The following is a 23,778-nucleotide window of genomic DNA, read 5'->3' as shown; positions in this document are numbered from 1 at the left end:
CCAAATAATATGATCCTGTGACGACTAGAGCCAGAGAGATATTCGAGTTTGGGAAAGAACAAAATGCATCTGACTAGAATTCAGCAAGGGGACACACTTGGGTTAGTCTGGTGTTCATTGTAAAACGATAGGACCGATCTCTGAGGGCCTGTGATGAGCAGGCCTTGAGTGGGTCAAAACATAATATAATCAGGTTTTTCCTTTGAAATAGCTCAGTTCCATTAAGGAAGAATTTGGTTCCCAAAGGTATCACAATAATAAGAACAATCAAGATGGCCAGATCCAAAAATTGTTTTTTTTACACATATCATGTAGGGGTCCATTCAGAGGCTCTCTAGTAAGACCTTACTCAAGGTCAGAGAACCTGAGCTTGCTTTACCCAGCAGGGCTGCCTAATGGAATGATTTGGCCACAGGTGTGGTTATCAGGTGTTCTGAAGGGTCTACACTTGGCTGTACATTGTGCTTTGATCTTGAAAGGGGGAGGTCTTTTGCCTCTCCCCTTGGTAGTATATAAAAAGCCCATTAGAATAAAGGATGCAGCTGGGTATTGACCCAGGGCCCTCCCGAAGCTATCTTCTATCTTTCTCGTCGTCTAGGTCTATATTTCTATCTAATGCTTTCTCATTCTTCTCTCCTCCCCACAAGAACCCTTCAACACGTCAGAGCTGGGCTCCCACAATATCACACAAATGACAAATATGGCAGCCTCAGCATCACCCATTTCTAAAGAAAGAAACAAAATCTCAGTGGAGGAGAGATTAAAAATCTGGAAGTGAGGAAATAAAAATGAAATGATGAGATACTTCAGATAAAATGGACTTTTGTAATCTGAAGATAGCAAAGAACGTGGATGGGGTGCAGCTATGTCTGGGATTGTGATTAAAAAGTAACAAAACCATTTCCACTATTTAAAGCATATTAGAAAAACCAATGTACAAAACAGTACACATATTCATTCCCATGCTTAGTGTGCATGCCAGAATATTCTCAGTTGTCCATATGATAACTTCAGATCCTGGATTTTTCCTGCTTGGAGATGTTTGAAGCAGCATGTGAAAGCCTGTGGCCTGTGGAATTTCTAGCTCACCTGTGTGTTATTAGTCATGACCATCCTCAAGCTCCTGGGAGAACACAGTATATTTGGAATATACTAATAATTATTGATTATAATAAGATGTATAGCTCTTTCATGAAATAAGTGCTAAAGAATGATAAATGAAAGGAAGAAAATGTTTTATTATATGTGGCGTGGTACCACTTCACATAGGGAATTGAAATAGACCAGTCGAGTCCACTTTCAAGATCATTATCACCTTCCTGTTTAAGCTCTTTCTACTCTGGCAAGTTTACTAGCACAATTAAATTGTTTTTTTTTTTTAACCAACCAGTCATCACCCTTTGCATTTGCATCCTATGAAAGGAGAAAATATGAGCCAGGATTTGAGAAGGGACAAGAATAGAAATGAAGATAATAGAAATAGAGATGATGGTGGTGGGAACAGGAGGCATTTGTATTATCCAAGTCTAAGTAGCTTCTAACCCCAAGAGTAAATACTGCCCATCTCTGAGGGCACACACACAGACACACACACACAGACACACAGACAGACAGACAGACAGACAGACACACACACACACACACACACACACACACACCCCAGTAGAACAAACTCTTGGCCTCAGTGTTCCAGGGCAGGGCTAGACTTGCAGTGTGACTCTTCCATCACAATCCCTGGGACCCACCATGACCATTTGCCAGTCAGGGAGGAGAACTATGCCCCTGCTTTGAGAGATACTTGCTGACCCATAAATGAATCAAACTCAAGATCATGGCCACTATGATTCAGGAATGGCTCACTCAGCTCATTCTTCCCTTCCCAGGTAAGGGTGCCTTAGACAGACAATGTTCTCCTCATATATCACTTGGAGGGAATCGTTACAATTTAACATGACCAATATATTTAAATGTTTAAATCAATATTGTCATTAAACCTATAAAAGTGAGTTGTGAGCATGGTAGAGGATTTTTTACTGTGATAAAAACCACAGGAGGGTCGCCATCCTAATTCCTTCCTATCCTCATTCACATGGAGCTTGTCTGGCTTCCGAATGAGTTCATTCCTTGAAACGTGCACCTAACCTGCACACCACTTTTGTGAGGCCCTTAGACAAGTAGGTCTCGTTTGCCCCGTTTCTTAATGTCTTCTGCCCTCTGGTGGTGAAGTCAGGAGTTCTGCTGTGTTTTTCTTGGGAGCCTGAAGCAAAGCATTTCACCAAAAATGAAATGAAGTCATCTATCTCTCTGTCTTTCTCTGCCATGGTGGGCATCTGTGTGGGCTCTATTCCTCATTTGGGTTTTCTTTGGCAAGACTCTCAGGATCAAGCCATTCCTGGACTAGAAACAAAACCAAAACCACCTGTCCCCAGTGGATTCCACTGAAAATGCAGCAAGGCAGGTATAATTCCAAGAGGAGACATTGCAGATGAACCCAGCTGGGTCTAGAAGGATGCAGGCATTCGGCAGTACCCATGGTTATTCTGAATTAGAGTTACATCACTTTGCCATACCAGGCTAAGGACACCCATGCTTTGGCCATTTGTGCGTGGTTTACTGGGGGGAGGGGGACTGCTCTTCTCTTGTTTTCTGTCTTCCACACTAGTTTAGCTAGGTGATAAACACAAAAGACCTCGTGCTTAGAAAAATAAGGGCAGCATTCATCATAATTAGCATCTGATCTAAAGGTTGTGTGGGGTTAAGAGCGCCAACATCGTTGTTTGGATACTAAAAGCTTGAGGCAGGTAATCGTAGAGAAGGGAGGAGTTCATGGTCTGCAGAACGGACCCAAACTCTTTAGAATCCGAGGGACATTTATCCTGGTCTCATTTCTCCACCTGCCTTTTGAGATCAGGGAGGGAAATTCTCACAATTCCATGAGTACTTGATCCCTGTGGGCCAGGTCGTCTTTGACACCTCTGGTAACTTGGACAACAATGGAGAGTTCTGAAATCAGTCATCCAGGAAAATGAACAATATATGAGATTAAACTAAGATGCTCAAAATCCCCTGGGTGGTCATTTGGGTACTTTGCCAAGCACAGCATCATTCTATAGGTTGTATCTCCTGATGATACAAGCAATAATTTCAAAACTAAGTCAACGAGTCAGACAGGGAACATACTGGGCTGGGGAAGAATTTATGTAATAGATAAATCATTTTGTATATTTTTAATGATTTTCATAAACAGGACATCCTTAACCTTTTATTTAGAGAAGTGTCCTTATCCACAGATAGATAAGTTGTCCTTTTACAATAAAAATTTGTGACAGTACCCAGAAAGTTTTTTGTAATTCTTTTTCCTTTTTCCTTTTCAAAACTTTTAATTAACTGTTTATCTTGAAATAGTTTCAGACTAATCAAAATTTGCAAAAGTTCCACAAGAGAGCATTTCTCTCTTGGAGGTCCTTCCCCTCTTGGGAATCCTTCTAATTTTTCCTTAACAAAGCTACGATCAGTACAAATAAAAACAGTGCAAATAATATCTATGTATCCTTCATCTAATTCCAAATGATAATATCTTCCTTCACTCCAATGTGGTTTTCGACAGTGAGAAAGCTACCATTAAAACTGTACTAACTACATATGCACCTTATAAAATCACCACTGTATGGAAATTGTACAGTAATGCCCATTGTATAGTCCAGGATGCAGACAATGAATAGTAATTAAATGTAGCCTACATACAGACCACAGAAGCCATACTGTGGGCTTCTCAGTACATCCTATCAAGGGACCCATTTTCTTGATTTTTTTTAAACTATTGGTGATGTTAATATTGAACACTTGGGTAAAGTGGTAGTGCCTGCTGATTGTCTTCATGGTAAAATAGATACTTTTGGCATTTCACTTGGTCTGTATCCTGTGGAGAGATACTATAGGGCTATGCAGATACCCTCTTTCTTGTATACTGGCCTATCATCATCTCTAACTGGTGGTTTTTCTGTTCTATAACTTCTCTGGCATTCATGAACTGGAATTCTTGCAAGAAGAACCCTCTTCACCCTCATTTATTACTTAACTAATTGTCGATATTAGGATGGAGCCCTGAAAGTTTATTCTGTCTGCTGTCAATCATCACAGTTACCGTTGACTTTATTCAAATTGGCCCATATTTAATCACTAGGTTTCATTTTCAGTGTGACTCCTGCGTCCTTTGAATGTGAGGCCCTCATCTTTGGGGAGGTTTTGGGGAATTTTGTTTGTTTGCTTGTTTTTGTTTTTTTGTTTGTACCATCAGATATCCCAGGATAATTTTATTCATTCTCTGCTCCAACACAGAAATTAGTAATTTTTTCCCAAGGATCCTCTATTTCTTCTGCTAGAGACTAATATTTAGTATTTAGAAGCTAACATCTGGATTCTTGCTATGCTAATTGATACTGGAGTTATCACTTCTTGATTTCTCATCAAACATAGCTATCAAAAAGCTCACAACGCCTAAAAAGCTGGGCAGTGGTGATATATACCTTTAATCCCAGCACTTGGGAGGCAATCTATCCTATATCTATCTATCTATCTATCTATCTATCTATCTATCTATCTATCTATCTATCTATCTACCATCTTCCATTGCCTATGTATATACCTCTTATTGATTTATAGCTATATGTCATTTATCTATAGTTATCAGTCATCTGTCTATCATCTATCTATTATCTATTCTTTGATCATATATCACCATGAATTCATGTCCGTAATTTGATTCCAATCCAACACCATGGGGTTCTTGCTGGCTGACCGTGAAGCTTGGCAATCTGCCTCTACTTAGCTAGTTTATTTACTTTCCTTATCATGGGATCTACATGAATTAACTTGTTAGAATTACTAACTTGTACCTCTCTAGGGCTGGGAAACTTACTAATTTGGGGATGGCGTGTGTTAAATTCCTTTTGATTTTAGAGTAGATTGACAAAAGACAGATACTTCTTCATTTTTAAGAAATTGTGTAGGACTAATATTTGTGTTTTATGGATGGGTGGGTTTACTTTGCAATTTTGATTTTGCTTATGATCTTTTCTGCCATCCAGAAAAATTCTATTTCTGTTTAGTCAGATCAATGTTTTTTTTTAAGTGTCTCTGAATTATGAGTCAGTGCTAAGAAAGTACTCCTTACAACCAGGGTCAAGAGGAATTTATTCATGTTTTTATATTGATATAAAATTTTAATTTTTATATTTATGGAGTCATGCTGATAGATGGCATGAAGTATTCTCTAAATTTATTTTGCTCTTATGATTACTGAATTACCCCAGAACTCTCCTTAATTTGTTTTCTCCTAGTAAATTTTTTTTTTTTTTTTTTTTTTTTGGTTTTTTTTTTTTTTTTTTTTTTTTTTTTTTTTGGTTTTTCGAGACAGGGTTTCTCTGCGTAGCTTTGCGCCTTTCCTGGAGCTCACTTGGTAGCCCAGGCTGGCCTCGAACTCACAGAGATCCGCCTGGCTCTGCCTCCCGAGTGCTGGGATTAAAGGCGTGCGCCACCAACGCCCGGCCCTAGTAAATTTGTGATGCCTCTTTTATCATATACTGTTCTAAACTTCTAAATGTGATGGAATCTAGTTCTGGGCTTTCTGATGCATTCTCTGGGTTTGCTTGTCCAGCCTTCCACCAGCATCATACTGTTTTAATGACAAGGGTTTTATAGTATGTTTTCATGTCTGGTGGAGCCAGCCTTTCCTTGGTTTATTCTCTCTAGTATTTTCTTGGCTAGTTTTCAGATTTTTTTGTTTGTCTATTTATCCACATGGTTTGAATACAAACTGTGCTTATTTCTTACATTTTATTGGGATGGTGTTAAATTTATGCACTGACTTAGGGAGTATCAGCATTCATGAGACAAAGTCATGTTTCCCACAGCCCAAGAATAAATACCTTTGCCTTAGTTCAAGTTCACTTTTCTATCTCTCATGGATTTTTTCCCCTCATGTAGATCCCCCAAGTTTCCTTTTAAATATGTTCCTAAGTATTTAATCTTCCTTATTATTTCTGTAAATAAGGGTTTTTCTATTATTGTGTCCTCTAATGAATATGTGTGTGTGTGTGTGTGTGTGTGTGTGTGTACGCACTAAATACTAATTCTGTATGTGATATTTTAGTTCTGACATCTTTACAACTTATTTTATCGTTTGACTTAATACGTTTTCTTGAGCTGAACAAAAACAAATGCTTGTGTGAGGACTTTAAACTTTGATTTATTTCTCGTGGTGGTCAGGCAATTCTGACTAAGACAGGGGGGTGAATTTGCCAAGGTCACAAGGTAAGAAATGGACAAACAAGCTTTTAAATCAAGGTCTTTCGAGATTAACTACTCTTCATGGTCAAGGTTCAGGTTCCCTGAACTGCTCTGTTTCTTCCACTAGCAAAAGAGGAGAAACAAGCAGCTCCTTCCCTCCTTCTCTTTACTGACTCCAGCCCCGTCTTAGGGTTTCTGCTGCCGTGAAGAGACACCATGACCATGGTGGCATGCAGGCAGGCATGGTGGAGAGGTAGCTGAGGGTTCTACATCTGGATCGGCAGGCAGCAAGAAGAGAAAGTAACACTGGGCCTGCCTTGAGGGTTTGAAACCTCAAAGCCCGCCCCCAGTGACACACTTCCTCTGGCAAAGCCACACCTCCTAATCATGCCCCTCCCTATGGGAGCCATTTTCATTCAGACCACCACCAGCCCCAACATTAATTGTGGGAACCGAGTGGGAACATAAGTAGGACAGCTGGATGAGGGGTCTCCCTGAAGTGGACCAGCAAGCTGCGCACACATGAAACAAGATATATAGCATGTACTTCGTTGCTGGGTAAGGATGTAAAACCAAACTTCCTGGCTGTAAAACTACCAAAAACTCAGCTCTGGCTCACCAAGCAGTTTGTGGCAGTGTGCAGTCCTTGTGAGCCATAAGAATAAAAATGTCTCTGCCCGGCTTAGCTGAGCTGTTCAAGAGATCCATGCATAACTCTGAGTAGAGACAGTGCCTCTCCCCATGGCCCCACTTTGCTCTCCCGCCTCAGCTGCAGTTCTTGAACTAATCTTACCATGCTGTATTCAAATTTCTTAGAAGAACATAATAGGCCATTTTGAATCACAGATCCTGAATCAAACCCAGCACACAGTGAGCATTTCTTTGTTTGTTGAGTGAGTGATGAATGCATATTGTTTTCCAAACTCCTAGAATGCATACATGGACGTGTGAGTCTTTTTTTTTCCCCCTCTTCCAAAATGAGATTCTAAGATCATGTATTAGAATACCTTACATTTTTTCAGTTTCACTATACTTAACAAATTGCTAGATGCATTGTGTGGTCATTTCACAAACATTTGCTCAAATAATTTGAAAGTTTATACAGTTTTCTCCTGGTCTTAAGAAGTTGTATGTGTGGGGTTTTAACAAGTTGGGGTAAAGAAACACATACATATAAACATACACACATATACATATATATTCATACATACATATATGCATACACATAATTCAAGAAATCCATTGGAGTCTGCTTAACGGGTAGAAGGAATTTATTCATGCACACATGCATTTACACACACATATATATAAACACACATATAATTGTATATATATATAGATACATACACGCACATTCTTTCTCTAGATTTGCTGATTCAGTCAATAAATTTCTGGTTCTGATTATAATAGATGTAACAGGAATTCAAGGAGGTGAAAACACCTCTGTGATATCACCTACCTATTGCCCTTCTCACTGAGCTTCTGAGATAAATGTAATAATGCTTTGATGGATGCCAATGAGCCTGGCTTTGTGACTGATTTGCTCTATACCCACACCAGATAATAAAGCATTAATTTAACTGATCATCTTTTAAAGCTTTCTCTCCTGAGGGCCATGAATCTTTTCTGAAGGAGGGCTAAAAAGATTGTTGTCAGCATATGAAGGTATAACTGAATTTATCTTTAGCCCCTAGGACTGCCAAGTTCAGCTTATGTGCTGTATCTCTTCTATAATGGAGGAATGCCTTCCTCTTTGAAATGCTTCTCAATGCTTGGGAGGTTGAAATATTCCCATACGTCATCATGGATGGTGTGTGTGGTAAGGATCTGTGGCACCAACCATCCACTCCAAGAAAAAAAAAAAAACTTTCCATTGCTAAGACCCTCTGAGTGGAAGTTCTACGTGTGAAAAGATATGGTATCTTTCACACTGCTCCGGGGAAGCACACTATCTTGTGCAGTTTGAAGTATATCTATTCTGCAATGGATCCAAAGGAATTCTGGTACCTCCAAAGGCATTATTACAACACTGTTTGTGCTGGCTAGTTTTATGTCAATTTGTTATAAAGCTGGAGTCATTTGGGAAGAGGGAACCTCAACTGAGAAAATGCTGCTACCAGATTGATCTGTGGGAAACCCTGTGGGGCATTTTCTTAATGAGTGATGTGGGTGGGAGGGCCCGGCCCATTGTGGGTGGTCCTACCATGGGTGGGTGGTCCTACCCTGGGTGGGTGGTCCTGCTGTGTATAAGAAAGCAGGCTGCATATGTCACAGAGAGCAAGCCAGTTAAGCAGCCTCTGTTTCAATTCCTGCCTCCAGGTTCCTGCCCAGACTTCCCTTCATGGTGGACTGTGATCAGGTTATGTAAGCTGAAATAAACCCTTTTCTCCCCAAATTGCTTTTGGTCATGATGTTTATCACATCAGTAGAAACCCTGGGACTCTGTTAAACAAGGAGGAATACCGGGAGCCACATAAGTGACTATAACAAGAGAAAGGAAGGATACATTTTGGAGTAAGCACTCAGTGGTCTGCTGTACTATATAAAAGTGAAAATAAGTAAATGAAAATTATGTGTATCTGCATGGACAACTAACAGAAAGTTAATGTTGAACAATCAAAGCAAAATATGAAGATATATGCAAGATATGAGGCTACTCTGACAAGGCTTAGAAACAAATGCTATTACTGTTATTTGTAGCTATCCAAGGAACATAAATATGGAAACATAGGAATGATGAATATCAAATTCTCTGGAGGGGAAATCTGGAGGAAGAGAATAGAACCAATAGGTGGTGTATAACAAGCTTAAACCTTGTCATTTTATTATGAAAATGTAGAGTAACCATGAAAAAATGTGAGTAACAATGCTAGGTGGGCACTTTGTCTAACCCTGTGGAGGGAGGGTGGGGGAAGGAGAGGTACCAATAACGAAGATGCAGTGCTCATCTGTGATGTTCTCAAAAAGGATTAAATAAAAAATAATGCTAGATTATCATACATGTTAAAATATTTACTTTATTCTAAATACTGTTTCCCCCCTGTGTTTGAAGTATATGTATAGAAGAAGAAAACACCAACAATAACATGAAAAACAAACATTCCAAGGCCCTAGAGCCCAGGGGAGGCAGGATTGGAATTGGAGACCCAGTTGCTCTGGGTCCAAGGTCCATGCTAACTGGTCCTATGTTTCGCCTCAGGAGACAGACACATCCAGCCTCTTCCTCATTTGTCCTACCTGTGAAGCCTGTAGGAGGCTTCTTCTTACAGTGTTTACAGACTACATCACCTTCTTTATGTGTCTGTTATCCCAGAGGCTCATTTGCTTCCATCTGGAATATCACTCAGAGCATCATTGAGTTTTAAGTAAATGCTTAGTAAATGCGGGGCCAAGAACGGGACAACTAGGAAACCATGTCATACAGCAATAAAGAGCCGATGAGAGACAGAATCAGGAGGCAGGCATTAGAGTGTTAAAAAGAAAAAGTAGATTGGAGATGATTTCACAGCTCCTAGAACAGAACACAGAGGAACAAGGTTCAATGGCATGAGCATGGCTGGACTGTGAGAGTGTACTCTCCCAAGTACATTCCCCAGCACTGTAGGTACTCATTCACAATCCTCCTCCTGAAGCCCTGTGAAGCATATGCTGTAATTATCACACTTTACAAAGGATGAGAAATGAAGGGAACAGGCTAAGTCGCTCAGCTGGGATTCAAACCCTGAAAACAAGCTTCCGAGTCCCCGCTGTTCCTCCTACTAGCCAGAACTGAAAAGGACAGATACTCAAGAAGAATGCTCTCATCTCTTTTTAACACAGGGAGTGTGAAGGATGTAGGTGGTGGTGAAACTCTAAGGTGAGCATGTCCTGCCTCTTTGCTAATGCTCAGCATGGGGATACAGACTTCGTAGCTCTGATGGTCAAGAGGCCAGGGAGAGTGCCCACATCAGGCATAGGAAATCGGTGGGATGGGATTGGGGGGGCTTGACTGCAGCCAGGTCAGAAATAAATATAAGAGATGAGAAATCAGTCTGCTCTCTTACAGCTCTTGAGCAACACCTCTAAACTGTGATCGTTGTTTTTGTCTAAATTATACAAAATTATGAAGGGATATCCTAAGAGGTCCTCAGGGTTGGCACCTGTGATGGTGGTGGGTGGAGGTTCATGTTACTATAGAATCCAGTGTGGGTGCAGGTCAAGGGGTAAGTGGTGAAATACTATTATTCTTGCTATAATCATTATTTCCCATGGAAAAGGTAGGGAGGGCATTGTTGCTTTTGAGAATTTTCCTGTGCAGTCACTTGAAGCCTTGTTGGGGTTTAAAAGACTTAGGGGACAGACATGGTGTTGCAGCTGGATAAGCGCCTGGAAAGATGGCCCTGGAGCCTGAATTGGCCTGGAGACAGGACAGACCCTGGGAAACTGAGTGATTCAGAAGAGAGAATGAGGTCCGGGGGCAGAGAGCAGAAAGTAGGAAGCTGTAGGTTTGTTGGTTGGTGGACAGTGTCAATCTGTCTGTCAGTAACCAAGCCTCTTCTGCAGACATCCGTCATTACCGTTCTCCTTAAGGCAAAAGAAGGAGGCTTTGCCACACACTCAGAAGTTGTTTGGTTCTGGCCATTTTTGTGCAGTCCCCAATATCTGACTGTCCTCTGCGAACTGCTTCTCCCTGCCTTCTCAGATTCTACCCATTTCCCAGCCCCAGCCCACATCTTCCCAATCTACCCAATGTTTCCCTTCTCAGAACCATCTTAGAAAGTCAACTAACTGTTCATACTATCTTTTATCCTGAATCTTCCTAAAATCCAAGTACCGGTACATTGACAGATAACCATACATGGTCATGTGAGATAATCATACACTGTCATGTGATGAACTGGCCATAACACACAAGAGAGGTCAACAAGGATGAAACACTGTATAGACAGAGTTTGTAGCTTCAAAAAAAAATAATAATAATCATGAATGCGTTTCAAATCCTAATATATAAAAAGTTTCCTGAAATGAGGATTAGAAGGTTTTCATTTGTCCTGGAAGATAATCCAGTGTCTCTTGGTTTATGATTATAAGCAGAATAAAACTAATCATTCTTAAGACTTAAAATCGATCCACTGCTATGAGTGGTCTTATTGAGGTTTCCAGGAGCCATTTCAGACGACTGAATGTCACAGAGACGTGTTTGAACCCAGAAGACACGACTTCTGCCATGTAGCCCTTTCATCCCCCAGGGAAAAGATTACTTTAAGGATACTGATTTTAATTTAATGCCAGTTTTCTAAATGAAAGTTCACATAATTTCCCTCCACTTGGCAGCATGGATTGGAAAACTAGAACACAGCAAAAGTAAACAAGGAGCCATTTACTGGGGCTAATCCTACAGATTATCAGAAATTACCAATGTCCCCTATCATCATTCTGTTATTGGATAACCAAAAGATCAATTGGTTATCCAAGAAGCGTGGTGTCCGACTTAGCATCATTGCCTTCAAGGACGTCTTCAAATCCCTTTGCAAACTGACTACAAAGCCCCTGCCACGCCCACTCCAACAAGTCTCCCTGGGACCACGTTGCTAGAATTGTTCAACCAAAGCTCACTGTGAAAACTGGATGGAGGCTCTCTGTACTTACTTCCAGCCGGTTCTGACATCTCAGGGTGTGTGTGTGAGCTTCCAGAAACAAGCACATCTTTTGAATAATTCCTTCCCCTGAGCTGAGTTGGGCCATCCTCCCCCTTTTGGTCCCCTTCCCATTCGATCTAAGCCTTCCCTTTCCCTCTCCCTTCTACCTCCTATCAGAATTATGACAACCATCCCCCACCTGCAGTCAGTCCTTCTAATTCCACCCACAGTAACACTAAATTAAAGAACACACATTTATTTATTTTTTTTTTAAAAAAAATGTGCTTTGCAAAAGCTTCTCTCAAGGAAAAGCATTCTCACCCTCTTGGTGCTGGTCCAAGGTGTGTTTTTCTTCCAGCCCCATCTCTTCACAGACTACACTGTCTGTTGGCGTTTCTCAAGAACGTTCAAGACCTCTTAGGCGTCTGAAGAGCTACCTGAGTTTGCAGGCAGCTTCCTGTGGGGCTCGGGGCTTGCAGATTGAACTATGGTGTGTTGTGCAGATGACGGGCAAGGTGTTTGAGAAAACAGGAAGCACCTGCCAATGTGTGACTTTATTCCTGGAAGCAGAGAGCTCCCTCTGAGATGGCTCTAGATGCTTCCCCTATGAGCATTCTCTGAGGCCGTGAAGCGCTCTAGAGACCAAGGAGAGACGTGTGAATGGCAGGATTATTTGGAGACTAGGATGCACCCATGAGAAAGGTAGCCATCCAGAGCTTTTCTAGTTCTCCTTTTTGCTGGAGAGATGGGTATGCATGGAAACGGAGCTGCATGTTCATCTCAATGGGGAAATTTCAAGCAAATGAGAATTGGAGATAACACATTTGCTATTATTGCAGATTCCTGTAATAGGAACATGTTTTCATTTATTGATTAGTTTATTCAATGAACATGCTCTGTGTAAGGCAGTAAAAGAGACCATAGGAATATACTGGGGAAACACCTCATGTTAGTCTTAAAATTACTTATAAGGTATCATATTTCAAATTTGCATTTTAAGTGTTTTTTTTTAATATTTGTGTCACATTTTATTTTATTTAGTATGCTGCGGGAGGGGTGTGTACCTGTTCATTCAGAGATAAAAGGATAGCTTGTGGGTAGCATGGGCTAACAGCATCTAGACCAAGCAATCAGTGATCCTGATTTTGGTTAATCAGATTAACCAAATTCCTTTACTGAAGATAGCACACCTAATTGCTAAATATCTGTGGCCATAGAGAGATGGATCACAGATACTCAAAGGCCTGTTACCTACTATGCTGGTTTGCATATTTTTGGTAACTGTTTTCATACCTGGGGGTAGAGGCCATGTGAAGGACACAGGTAAATAATGCAGTTCTCATCCTCATAAAGGTAGGGTATGAAAAGCAACACAGATGTATGTGTCTTTACCAAGTCATTTGGTCTCCAAGGACTTCAGTTTCTTCATTTAGAAATGAGAAACAGGGTGAAGTAACCCTACATATCCCTTCAATACGTAACTTTTTGACATTTTAGGCAAATCTCTTTCCCACTTTGTATAGAAACACGAAGCTCAGAAAACCACCCAACGAAGGAGATTATAAAAGCAACTCCTTGGTGGAAAGCCTGAACATGCTTGATTGCCTTGGGTGTCTGAACAAAGCACTGAAGTTGGAGGAATGCTCCTGCAGAATCAGGAGAGGAAATCTGCTATGGGATAGTCCTTCTGTGTGTTGTGAATATGTACTTCTCTCATTGGTTGTTTTGGCCAATGACAAGACAGGATAAGGTTAGGCAGAAGAATCAAATTAGGACTCAGAGGAAGAAGGGTGGGGTCGAGACAGATGCCATGAGCCACCCAAAAAGCAGGATGCTGGAGGACCAGTAAGCCATGGACGACTTGGCAATAAATAAGTAGGAATGGGTTAACTTAAATGTAAAAGATATTTAATAATAAGCCCGAGCTATTGACCAAACATTTATAAGTAATATTAAGCCTCCGAGTCAATTATTTGGGAAGCAGCTGCTGGGTATTTGGGTGTTGATGGTGGGACAGAAATTTCCACCTTCAATCTTCCAGTGCTTTCTCTTGTTCATCCCTAGATACAGAATGTTTCAGACAAATTCAGAGCATGTAGACAGTGGGGCTAACTTCCGGAGCCAAACCTTAGAGTTGACATCACTATGGCTGGGTAAGATTTCAAAGCTAGTTAGACTAGACGGTTACTCACACTTGTAGTATATGTTAAGCAACACCTGCAGGTGAGTCCTCTAGTCTCCTCAGTTTGAGGGACTTTTCCTGCATGCCCATGGCAAAGCTTTCTGGTATAGATAGTCCGATCGATTGCTGCCCCTGCCTTATCCATATACCACCTTTCTCAGCTAAGCAGAGGAAACCCTAGAGTATCAGAGAATAAATAAGGCTCCCTCCAGTCTTGAAGGACAATCAGTACACAGCATGCTCTTCCAAGTGGGTGAAGAAGAAACACCTCCCATGACTTAGAGAGTACTTGCCAGGATGGAAAGCCTCATTTTCATAACATTTTTAAAGACAATGTTATCCTGATTTAAAAAAGAAAAATATCCAAGGGCTAAAGCACCAGCCATTAAGAAAAGAACTAGACTTTCTGTTCTTGTTTTTGAGACAGGGTCTCTCTACATAGTCCTGGAACTCACCATGTAGACCAGGCTGGTCTTGAACTCCCAGAGATCTATCTGCCTCTCCCATCTGAGTGCTGGGATTAAAGGCATTGGCCACCATACCCTGTCAAGAAGCAAACTAAGTTTTAAATTGGTAATGGCCCCCTGGAATGGGGTACCTGGAATCCAGAAAGAAATGGCACGTGAATTCTTTTCCCTGATTCTACAGGCGTAGCTGTATAAATCTTGTGTTGGAAGCTCTTTGACGGTTTGGATTAGAAATTCTCAAGATAAATACTGCCCATTTGTTAGTAGGATACACGGAAAGAAGGAATAGAGGCTGAGGAGGAAGAAGCTGGGGTTAAATTCAACTCTGTGACTTAATAATTGCATGAACTTGGGTGGGTAGTTCAGCATTTTTGCCAGATCAAGTTTCCTTTCTTGTAGATGGAAATAATTTCCATACTTACTTCAAACAATCATCATGAGAACTGAGTTATGTAAAGTACACAGATCAGGGCAATCATCTCGCCAGGTTTTAATGTTGGATTGGGGCTTGAGCCAAGAGAGGTAAGATTGATGTTGGAAAGGTCACTTTTGTCCCTGGTACCTTGGACACCAACAGTGAGATTATACACGCCCCGCCTTTGAATGCCCCCCATGGCCCCTTCTGAGTGACAGACCATCAACCCAGAGGAGGCGTCACAGTTCTGCCTCCCACAACTTTCCATTTGTTATTAGGAAAGAGAAGAAAATATTTCTTTTAAGGTTAGAATGAAATTCAAAAGTGACCAGTTAGCTGCCAACTAAATCTTAACTTGTCTAAAGGACACTTTCTACATTGTGTGGGAATTACTAAAGGCGCTGTCAGGTCAGGGGTGGGTAGCATGAGATCCATTACCACTTAGAAAATGGATAATGTGACATAAGATACTTCACTTTGCTGTCTGATTTCTTTACACAAAGTGTCAACAATAGCAGTATCTTCCTCACAGGGCCCTTGAGAAGAACTTGAATCCATGCAAGAAAAAGAAAGAAGCAGAAGAAAAGAGAGAGAAGGGATAAGAAAGAGGAGGAGAGAAAGAAAGAGATAGGAGTCTTTCTGTAAATATCTTGTTTGTGTATGTTGGGAATATAGTTGCTTATATTTTGAGCAAACTCTAATGTAGCACCTACTGGGCATCAAGCGCTATGCTAAGTTTTAAAGATAAAAGAATATTACAGATTACAGGCTAATTGGAAAGCACACACAAGCATACTGATTACTACTGATTAATACAAAGATGTACTGGAAGACATCTCAGGAATCAGGAGGAGAAATTTGAATGTAGCACTTGGAAGAGATGAAATATTAGGAATGAATGATTAAGAGGCTTCATAACAAATCAAGCTATTATCTTAATTTTTATCCCATGAATAGCCCTGTGACCAGAGAGGAGGAATTTTTTTTTTGATGTAATTTCCTAACCAATAACTTTTGCGATTCTCCATAGGAGCTGCTGTAACTCCAGCAGCCAACCCCATTTTCTCAGCTGTAATCATCCTACTCAGAGTCAGACAGACTGGGTGTCTTATAAATTGAGAGAGACCATGTTCATACTTCCTTCAAGCCCTCATCATGAGAACTGAGTTATGTAAAGTATGCAGAACAGAGCCATGATATACCCAGGTTCTAGCGTTGGACTGAGACTTGAGATTGACGTTGGAAAGGTCACCTTCCTCCCTGGTACCTTGAACAACTGAAGCATAAGACTTCCTTACTTGGCCTTCTGATTCAAACAGTAATCTCCTCCAGAAACGCCATGAGGAACATGCTCTGCCTGAGCATCCTTTGGCCTAGTTAACATGCAAAATTAGCAACTTCAAGCTCCTAATCCCTAAAATGTAAAAATGTCACTTTATTTAGAAAAAAGATCATCGCTGATATAATTATGTTAATGTCATACTGGAGGAGGATCTAGTATCCAGTAATCTGGTATGAGCTAGTTTACTTATGAAAAGGGGTGATTTGGATATATGCAAGAGGGGGCAACAGAGGAAGAAAGAACATTTTTCTGAAGACAGTGTAAGATGTTGGCGTAAGGAAGCTGGATTAATCCAGGGCTTTCTTAGAGGCCTTGTAGAAAGGACAAAGGGAAGTTAGTCCTGTGTCCTTGTCTAGGAATGGACTTGGCAAGGCCTGTTTGACGCTGGAGCTAGCGTCTCACAGGAGTCACGGTTAGAGTTTCTGGGAACCCGACTCTTCCCGTGTGTTGTGGTTAGCAGTCCTAAGGCAGCTATATCTGAGGTATCCCAATATCCCATGTTCTCTTTGCCAACATGGTCTGCCTCTGCTGATGTTGGCCATTCCCTCTCCTGCAAATAGTGCTATATGATGCTCTACTCCTTAATAAACTTCTGTGGCCTAAGTCATCAGCTTAGGCAAGACCTCCCGGCCCCAGCTATTGCCTCTGTCCTCTTTATTTCTCATCCCTAGCCCTCCCCCCAATACCTTGCCATTCAAGGCTCTTCTCCCTGCTGGTTTGGTCACACTGGGATGTCAGATTTACATGCCAAGGGAAGAAACCCAGGAAGGGTATAAAAGCATCAGAAGCTAGGGATGACGCATGGAACAGAGTTTGGTTGCCATCCCTCAGAAGGGACCAGTCCTGCCAACACCTTCATTATAGATTTCTGGCTTCCAGGCTAGAGAAATATATTTTATTGTTTATGCCATCTAGCTTGTGGTACATGATGCAGACAGCAGAAAACAAACAACAAGCCAATGAAACACTATGGGTCTCCAACTGCATCTAGATTAGTACTGGTATGGGTTCTGGGTGCTGAAGGTCTCATGATAGTTCATTTAGTGAGTTCAAGCAATTAGTGGACCATTTCTCCATCCTTACCTGTGTCCATGCATTGCCGTAACTCAGCATCTTTCATCATGAGAGGTACCGTCTTCCTCTGTCCTTGGAGTTTATAACTCAGTAGAATTTTAACCGGTGAAACTGGGCAGGGGCGACGCAGAACCAGCTCTGAGCTTGGACCTTAAGAGGCAGGGAGGATACGAAGGGCCCCACAGAGCTGTCACTTTAACGGAGGGGTTTTCACTAACGCTGAGCTTATGAGAAACGAGTCTGACTTTTACCAACTCTTGAGGTTTGTTATCCAGTATTGACTAACACAACTGCTTTCATTTTCTGATCTGGTTTTGCTGGTTGAGTGTGAGAGTTCATTCTGAATTTACTTCATGTTTGCCAAGAGAGAATTACAAAACACATATGATAGAAATGAGGCCCTGGGCTGGCGGGAGGTTGAGACTCTGCAAACCTTCTAAGAGTCTTTATCAAAGTTCATGTATCCTGTGCTCTTAAATGTTGTCTATAATAAAAGCTAGCATCCTGAATTTTAAATGCGAGAAGGGCTGGCTATTTAGAATTTTATAGAAAAGCAATCAAACAAAAGCCTTAAGATATAACCTTGGTTCTGTAATTTCTCTTTTCTAAGTTTGAACCTCCTCATTTGGGACATGGAAATAATGGGATCAGCTTATAGGTATAATGCCCACCATCACACCAAAGACGAATGATAATATCTGACCTGGATCCAACTCTCCTGGGTGTCTTCAAAACATAATGGCAGGAAAGCAATTGAGACTTCCAGCAGAGACAAAACTGTGTGTTCCCACATCACCTTTTCTTTCTGGAAACTCACGGAAGTCTCTGTTCTCCTTGTTTAAAACAATTTTATTATTTCATTTCATTTATTTGTTTGAAAATTTTATACACATATTCATGTATTTTAATCATATCTATCTCCATTCCTCTGCTTCAACTCCTTCTACCCAGTCACCCCCAACTTCATGTCTTTTTTTTTTTATCATTGTTTTTAACCGACTGAGCTCAGTTAGTACTGTTCATGTGAATGGGTGTGGAGCCTTCTCTGGAATATAAGCAACTTAGCAGGGTCACAAACCTGGAGAGAAATGACTGTCCCTCTGCAGTCATCAACAGCCAGGAGCTCCTCTGTGGTGATATTGTGTCCCACAATATATTGTGCATCCTAATAAACTTATCTGGGGTCAGAGAACAGAACAGCCACTAGACAGACATAGAGGCCCAAAAATGGTGGCACACTCACCTTTAATCCTAGCCTTCTGGAGGCAGAGATCCATCTGGATCTCTGTGAGTTCAAAGCCACACTGGAAACAGCCAGGCATGGTGACACACACCTTCAGTCCCAGGAAGTGATGGCAAGAAGCAGAAAGGTATGTAAGGCATGAGGATCAGGAACGAAGTTGTTAAGCTTTTAGGCTTTTGAGCAGCAGTTCAGCTGAGATCCATTCCGGTGAGGACTCAGAAGCTTTCAGTTTGAGGAAACAAGATCAGCTGAGGAATTGGCGAGGTGAGGTTGGCTGTGCCTTGTTCTGTTTCTCTGATCTTTCAGCATTCACCCCAATATCTGGCTCCTGGGTTTGTTTTTATTAATAAGACCCTTTAAGATTCGTGCGACACTGCTGAGCTAGGGGTGGGACCTCATGAGCCCCTCCCCAGTCTATGCTGGGATGTTGATGAGCTTGATCCTGAGCAGGTCTTGTGCAGGGAGCCACAGGTGTGGAGTTCATGAGTACAATGGCCCTGTCATGTCAGGAAGGTATTAGTCCTCTCTGCTTCTGGCTCTTAGAAATTTTCTCCCATATTATTTTCTGAGCCTTGGGGGCAGTGGGTGTGATACAGATGTCCCATTTAGGGCTCCGCACTCCCCATGAATTTATTTTCTGTACTTTAAGGCTTTAATAAATAAAATAGAAGTTGCTTCTAGTCTCGGATCTTAAAATCAAAGTAACCTTCCAGCCCTCACTTCTGTAGTTCAGAGTGGTTGTTGGAGGTACATGGACCCAATGTCTTTTACACAGGATTGGGGGTAGGGTGTGACACCCCAGATGTTCTCCAAGCTATGAGGTAACTTACTGTGGTTGAGTTTGTAGCTTCCTTTGTTGGAATAACAACACAGCTTTCTCTGCTTGGTAGGAGATCTTCCACCATCCCTGCCGGAGGTAAATTTTGAGGTGAGGGTGAAGGCTCCTTTCTACACTTCCTTCCATACTACATCAGATCGTTTGGTTCTGGGACCCACACCATGACAGAAAAGATAAAAGAGAAGTGATGAAACATTCTGATAAGGAGAAGAAAGAAAAATCTGCAAATCATCAAGCTGTGAGGAAAGGTTCAAGCACAGTAGATACTTTCTAAGCACGGTAGATACTTTGTGGCCAAGCAAAGAGTGTCTACAGAGCCAAGGCTTGGGAGAAAAATCTCTTTATGTGGTTTCAGGTGTCAGTGTTAAGATCCTGACTTGAACAGAGGGATAGATTTTGGGCTCATATGGGAGAGAAATTTCTTTGTCTCTCTGAATATGACACAAGGGTGAGTATTAATGGTCACAAATCAATGCAGCAACTGACCAATGACATGTCCAGTTTGTCTCTGCCCTCCCCCGTTTATCCCCTTCTACCTGGGTGAGCTCGCACCACTATAAAAAGGCTTGTTCCTGGCCTGGTCTCCTGCTGGGAGATGGTTTCCTCTGTTGTTGCGCTGGAGAAAACGCTTCCTTGTCAGGAGATACACCTAACATTACCTTGAGAGATGCAGAGGACTTGAAAGAACTCGTATATTACATGAAAGGACGAAGCGAAGCGGCTTCGGCTTCTGAGTTTCCTCCGGGATCAAAGACGGTGTATTATTCCCGTTTTTTTAACCTTTGCTTTTTTCAGCCCGCGGTTTGTGGAAATCAAAGCACACTGGGAATGCAGGGCTGTCCTTGGATGTGTTTGGGCTGGGGTTCCTCTCCTGTACTCTAATTCAACCCAGCAGCGAGCTGGTAATGGAGCCACACGTGGAGTTTGGGCCTCTTAGGGAATAGACGACAAGCCACGGAACAGGTGGCTCCAATTACTAGCGCTGTGGCTGCCAGAGGGAAGTAATCAAGTCACCAAGGAAACAATGCCAGGTAGCTGGGTCAGTCGGGAGTTTTCTGGAGCCTTGCCAGTGAACGCGAACACAGCCCTACTGGGCCAGCTCTGTGAAGAGTCATTGAAAAGAATTTCCCCAAAGCATAGCAGCTTAGTAGATACACCTGTCTTTTCAATTTTAAGGCATTTTTTTTTTTTAAAGAAAAAGGAAAAAAAAAATGCCCCAGAAATTCAGAGAATGCTGCTAGATGACAATTGGAAGACGCTCCAGATAATGACTTCCGAGATCTGAATGAGTTCAACGACCTTCTGCCCTCCCCTAGCCTGTTCTCCGGGTACCTTGGCATTTCCTGCCCCCGTGCCAGCTGGAGTAGCAGGCCGATTCTTTGACTCCACAGCCTTGCACTTCCTGATACGTTCTCCCAGCACAAAGCTCTATTACAAACTGCGCAAGCTCATCCGGGTCGAAGGGACAGGAAGGGCAGAGCAGAAGATGAACGGGAACAAGTCTTTGGTTGTTTGCTCCTTGAAATTTATTTCCATTAATACAATTTTCTTCAGAGCCTCTGACCACAGGGGCATTTCCCCTGAAATCATTTTTAATTAGGTCAGATCCTATGTAACCAAAGCGTGCTGGGGGTGATGCAGATCCGAGTTGTTTCGGGAGCTCCCTCTGCCTATCTCCCTTGAAGAATAAGGACTCTGTAATCAGCAAGCCAGGACTCTGCCATCCTCGAGCGCTAGATAAGCATCTTGCTATTTTGATGACTATGACATGAAGACATTGTGACCTGTGAATAAGATGTCTGGTCATCTCTGAGTCAGAGAGCTGCTGCCTGATTCTTGGCTCTTACTAAAAACATCTTGTCCTTGCAGAAGTAACAGAAAGTTCTGTGGTCAAATGGTTATGAGCATCGCCATGAAACCCTAAGCATCCCCTGCTCTCAAGATGGCCCAGGGACAATATTCCATCCCTGTGGAATTTTCCTTTTGTGGAGCCAAGCATTTAAGAAAATACCTTTGTAAAATCTGATTGACAAACACAAGCGCTTTGGTTCTAAAATACAAGAGTTTAGGATTACTTTGGACAATTTGAAAAAGTAGAAAATGAAGATTGGAAGAGAAAATACAGAAAAGTAAGAGAGTCCATAGGGAGAGGAAGATGTTTTTGGAAAGATTCAGGAAACAAAAAACAAACGGCTGTTCTTGTGAGGCCTCCAGTTAAGAATGGCTTTTAAACAAGAGTTTCATGCCGGGTGGTGGTAGCTTACACCTTTAATCCCAGCTCTCGGGAGGCAGAGCCAGGCAGATCTCTGTGAGTTTGTGGCCAGCCTGGTCTACAGAGCAATATACAGGACAGGCACCAAAGCTACATAGAGAAACCCTGTCTTGAAAAAAAAAAAAAAAAGAGTTTTAATTACAGTGGTTCATGGTTCATGTACACACACACACACACACACACACACACACACACACCAGGAGTAAGTTGCAGAAACCATACATGGCTCAGAAATCCTAAAATATTTGCTATATCTTTTTTTTTATTGTTTGTTTGCTCTTTCTTTCTTTCTTTCTTTCTTTCTCTCTCTCTCTCTCTCTCTCTCTCTCTCTCTTTCTTTTTCAGGACTTCTGGAAATTTTAGTGTGTGTGTGGGGGATCTGTGACATTACTTTATACTATTTTATAACTTACACTTTCCCTCTAATGCCACATTATGAATATTTCCTCATGTTATTATTTTTTTAAAGAAAGCACATTTTAATTATGCAAGCCAAGTATAAATAATTACCTTTATGGAATAAGACTCTTCATAGTTACTCTTAATTTCCACAGAACTCTGACTTTTCAAAGGATGACTATCTAGCCATCTTAAAAAATATTTTAATTGAAAGTACACACAAAATTTCCCATCATCCACTTTAAGTGTATGTGTGCTGTGTAATCTCCACTAACACACAAATCTAAGCTTCTTCATCAAATTCTTGCACCCCCAAAATACTCCCATTCTCCCCTCCCCACTAAAAACATGATTTTTATGGTTATATAGTAGTTTTATTTTCCTTTTAATGCCTCTGGCTCTTCATTTGTAATTTCTCTGTCAGTGTTGGACATAGATGCCATTTTTTGTGAACTCTTATTTAAAGTAGGTAGGGAAATGAATTTAAGTGAGATAAAAGAATTGCCACCAGTACATGTGATGACAAGCACTAAAATTTTGCTACTTTTGCTAGAAGTATATAGTCCTAAGTCAATTAAATGGCACTCGTGGGTTCAATAGAAAGTTCTGGGATTGTGGTTAAAATTCTGGCCCTGTGACTTAGCAACTAGGTTTAATCACGTCGAGTCTTCATGCTCTTCTTTATCAGGAAACTACATGATGTGAAGTCATTGATGGGATGGGATGCTCAGAGGAGGTGCAGTATGTGAAAATCATTTCAAATAGCTATCGTATGCAAATGTTGGTTATTATTATGCTGTCAAAGTTTGCCATCAAAGTTATCGGTTATCAGAGATGGAAATATTTGAGTGGCTCTTTCCTGAGTGGCAAGATCATTCATTATAGCAAAATCAGGAGCAAAGGACAATTTCGGAAATGGCTTTTTAGCAGCTCCCGTTTTCTCCCTGGAAATTTCCTATTGTCCTGGGATATTGCATGGTTCAAAAGCTAAGCGCTTTTGCATGGCATTTAATTAAAATGTAGCCTGGGCATGCTATGAGAAGAATTTTAAGGAGTCCTGCTCCATAAAATGTGCCCAAATGTCAGCATTATGTCTCTTTTTACTGCACATTTCCCTGTTGGAACAGGTTTAATAGTCCATTGATAAAGAACATAGGTTGGGATTTTGTTACTTTATATACGTGTTTTAGTAGTCTTACTTTTAGTTTTGAAAGTTTGGAATTATTGTCCATCCTATTTGCAATGATTAGGAAATATGAATATAAAGTAGTTTTAAGGTCGGTGAGATGACTTTGGGGGTAAAGGAGCTTTCAGCTAAGACTGAGAACCTAAGTTCAAGCTCCAGAAACCAGTTGGTAGAGGCGAAAACTGACTTCTGCCCATTGTTTTCTGATCTCTGTGGGTGGCAGGAACACACACACATGCACACAAACACTGTAGTTTAAAAAACTTATTATGCCAGGCGGTGGTGGCACATGCCTTTAATCCCAGCACTCGGGAGGCAGAGGCAGGCGGATCTCTGTGAGTTCGAGGCTAGCCTGGGCTATCAAGTGAGTTCCAGGAAAGGCACAAAGCTACACAGAGAAACCCTGTCTCGAAAAACCAAAAAAAAAAAAAAAACAAACAAACAAACAAAAAAC

The 23,778-nt window shown here is 41.4% G+C and overlaps 1 long non-coding RNA gene across 1 annotated transcript in view; it reads right to left on the bottom strand.

The window, feature by feature from the left end:
* Window positions 1-21,488, bottom strand: part of LOC121823800 (uncharacterized) — a 47,294-nt gene extending 25,806 nt beyond the window's left edge. The window contains exons 1-2 of the long non-coding RNA XR_013045616.1: window positions 18,090-21,488; window positions 17,396-17,536 (exon numbers count right to left, since the gene is read on the bottom strand). This is a non-coding gene — a long non-coding RNA (uncharacterized LOC121823800). The remainder of the gene's footprint in view (window positions 1-17,395; window positions 17,537-18,089) is intronic.
* Between the last annotated feature and the right edge of the window lie 2,290 nt (window positions 21,489-23,778).

Source organism: Peromyscus maniculatus, chromosome 18 (assembly GCF_049852395.1).
Source record: "Peromyscus maniculatus bairdii isolate BWxNUB_F1_BW_parent chromosome 18, HU_Pman_BW_mat_3.1, whole genome shotgun sequence".
Taxonomy (NCBI): domain Eukaryota; kingdom Metazoa; phylum Chordata; class Mammalia; order Rodentia; family Cricetidae; genus Peromyscus; species Peromyscus maniculatus.
Note: the sequence above shows the minus strand (reverse complement) of the source record. Positions and strands in the feature narration are given on the sequence as shown.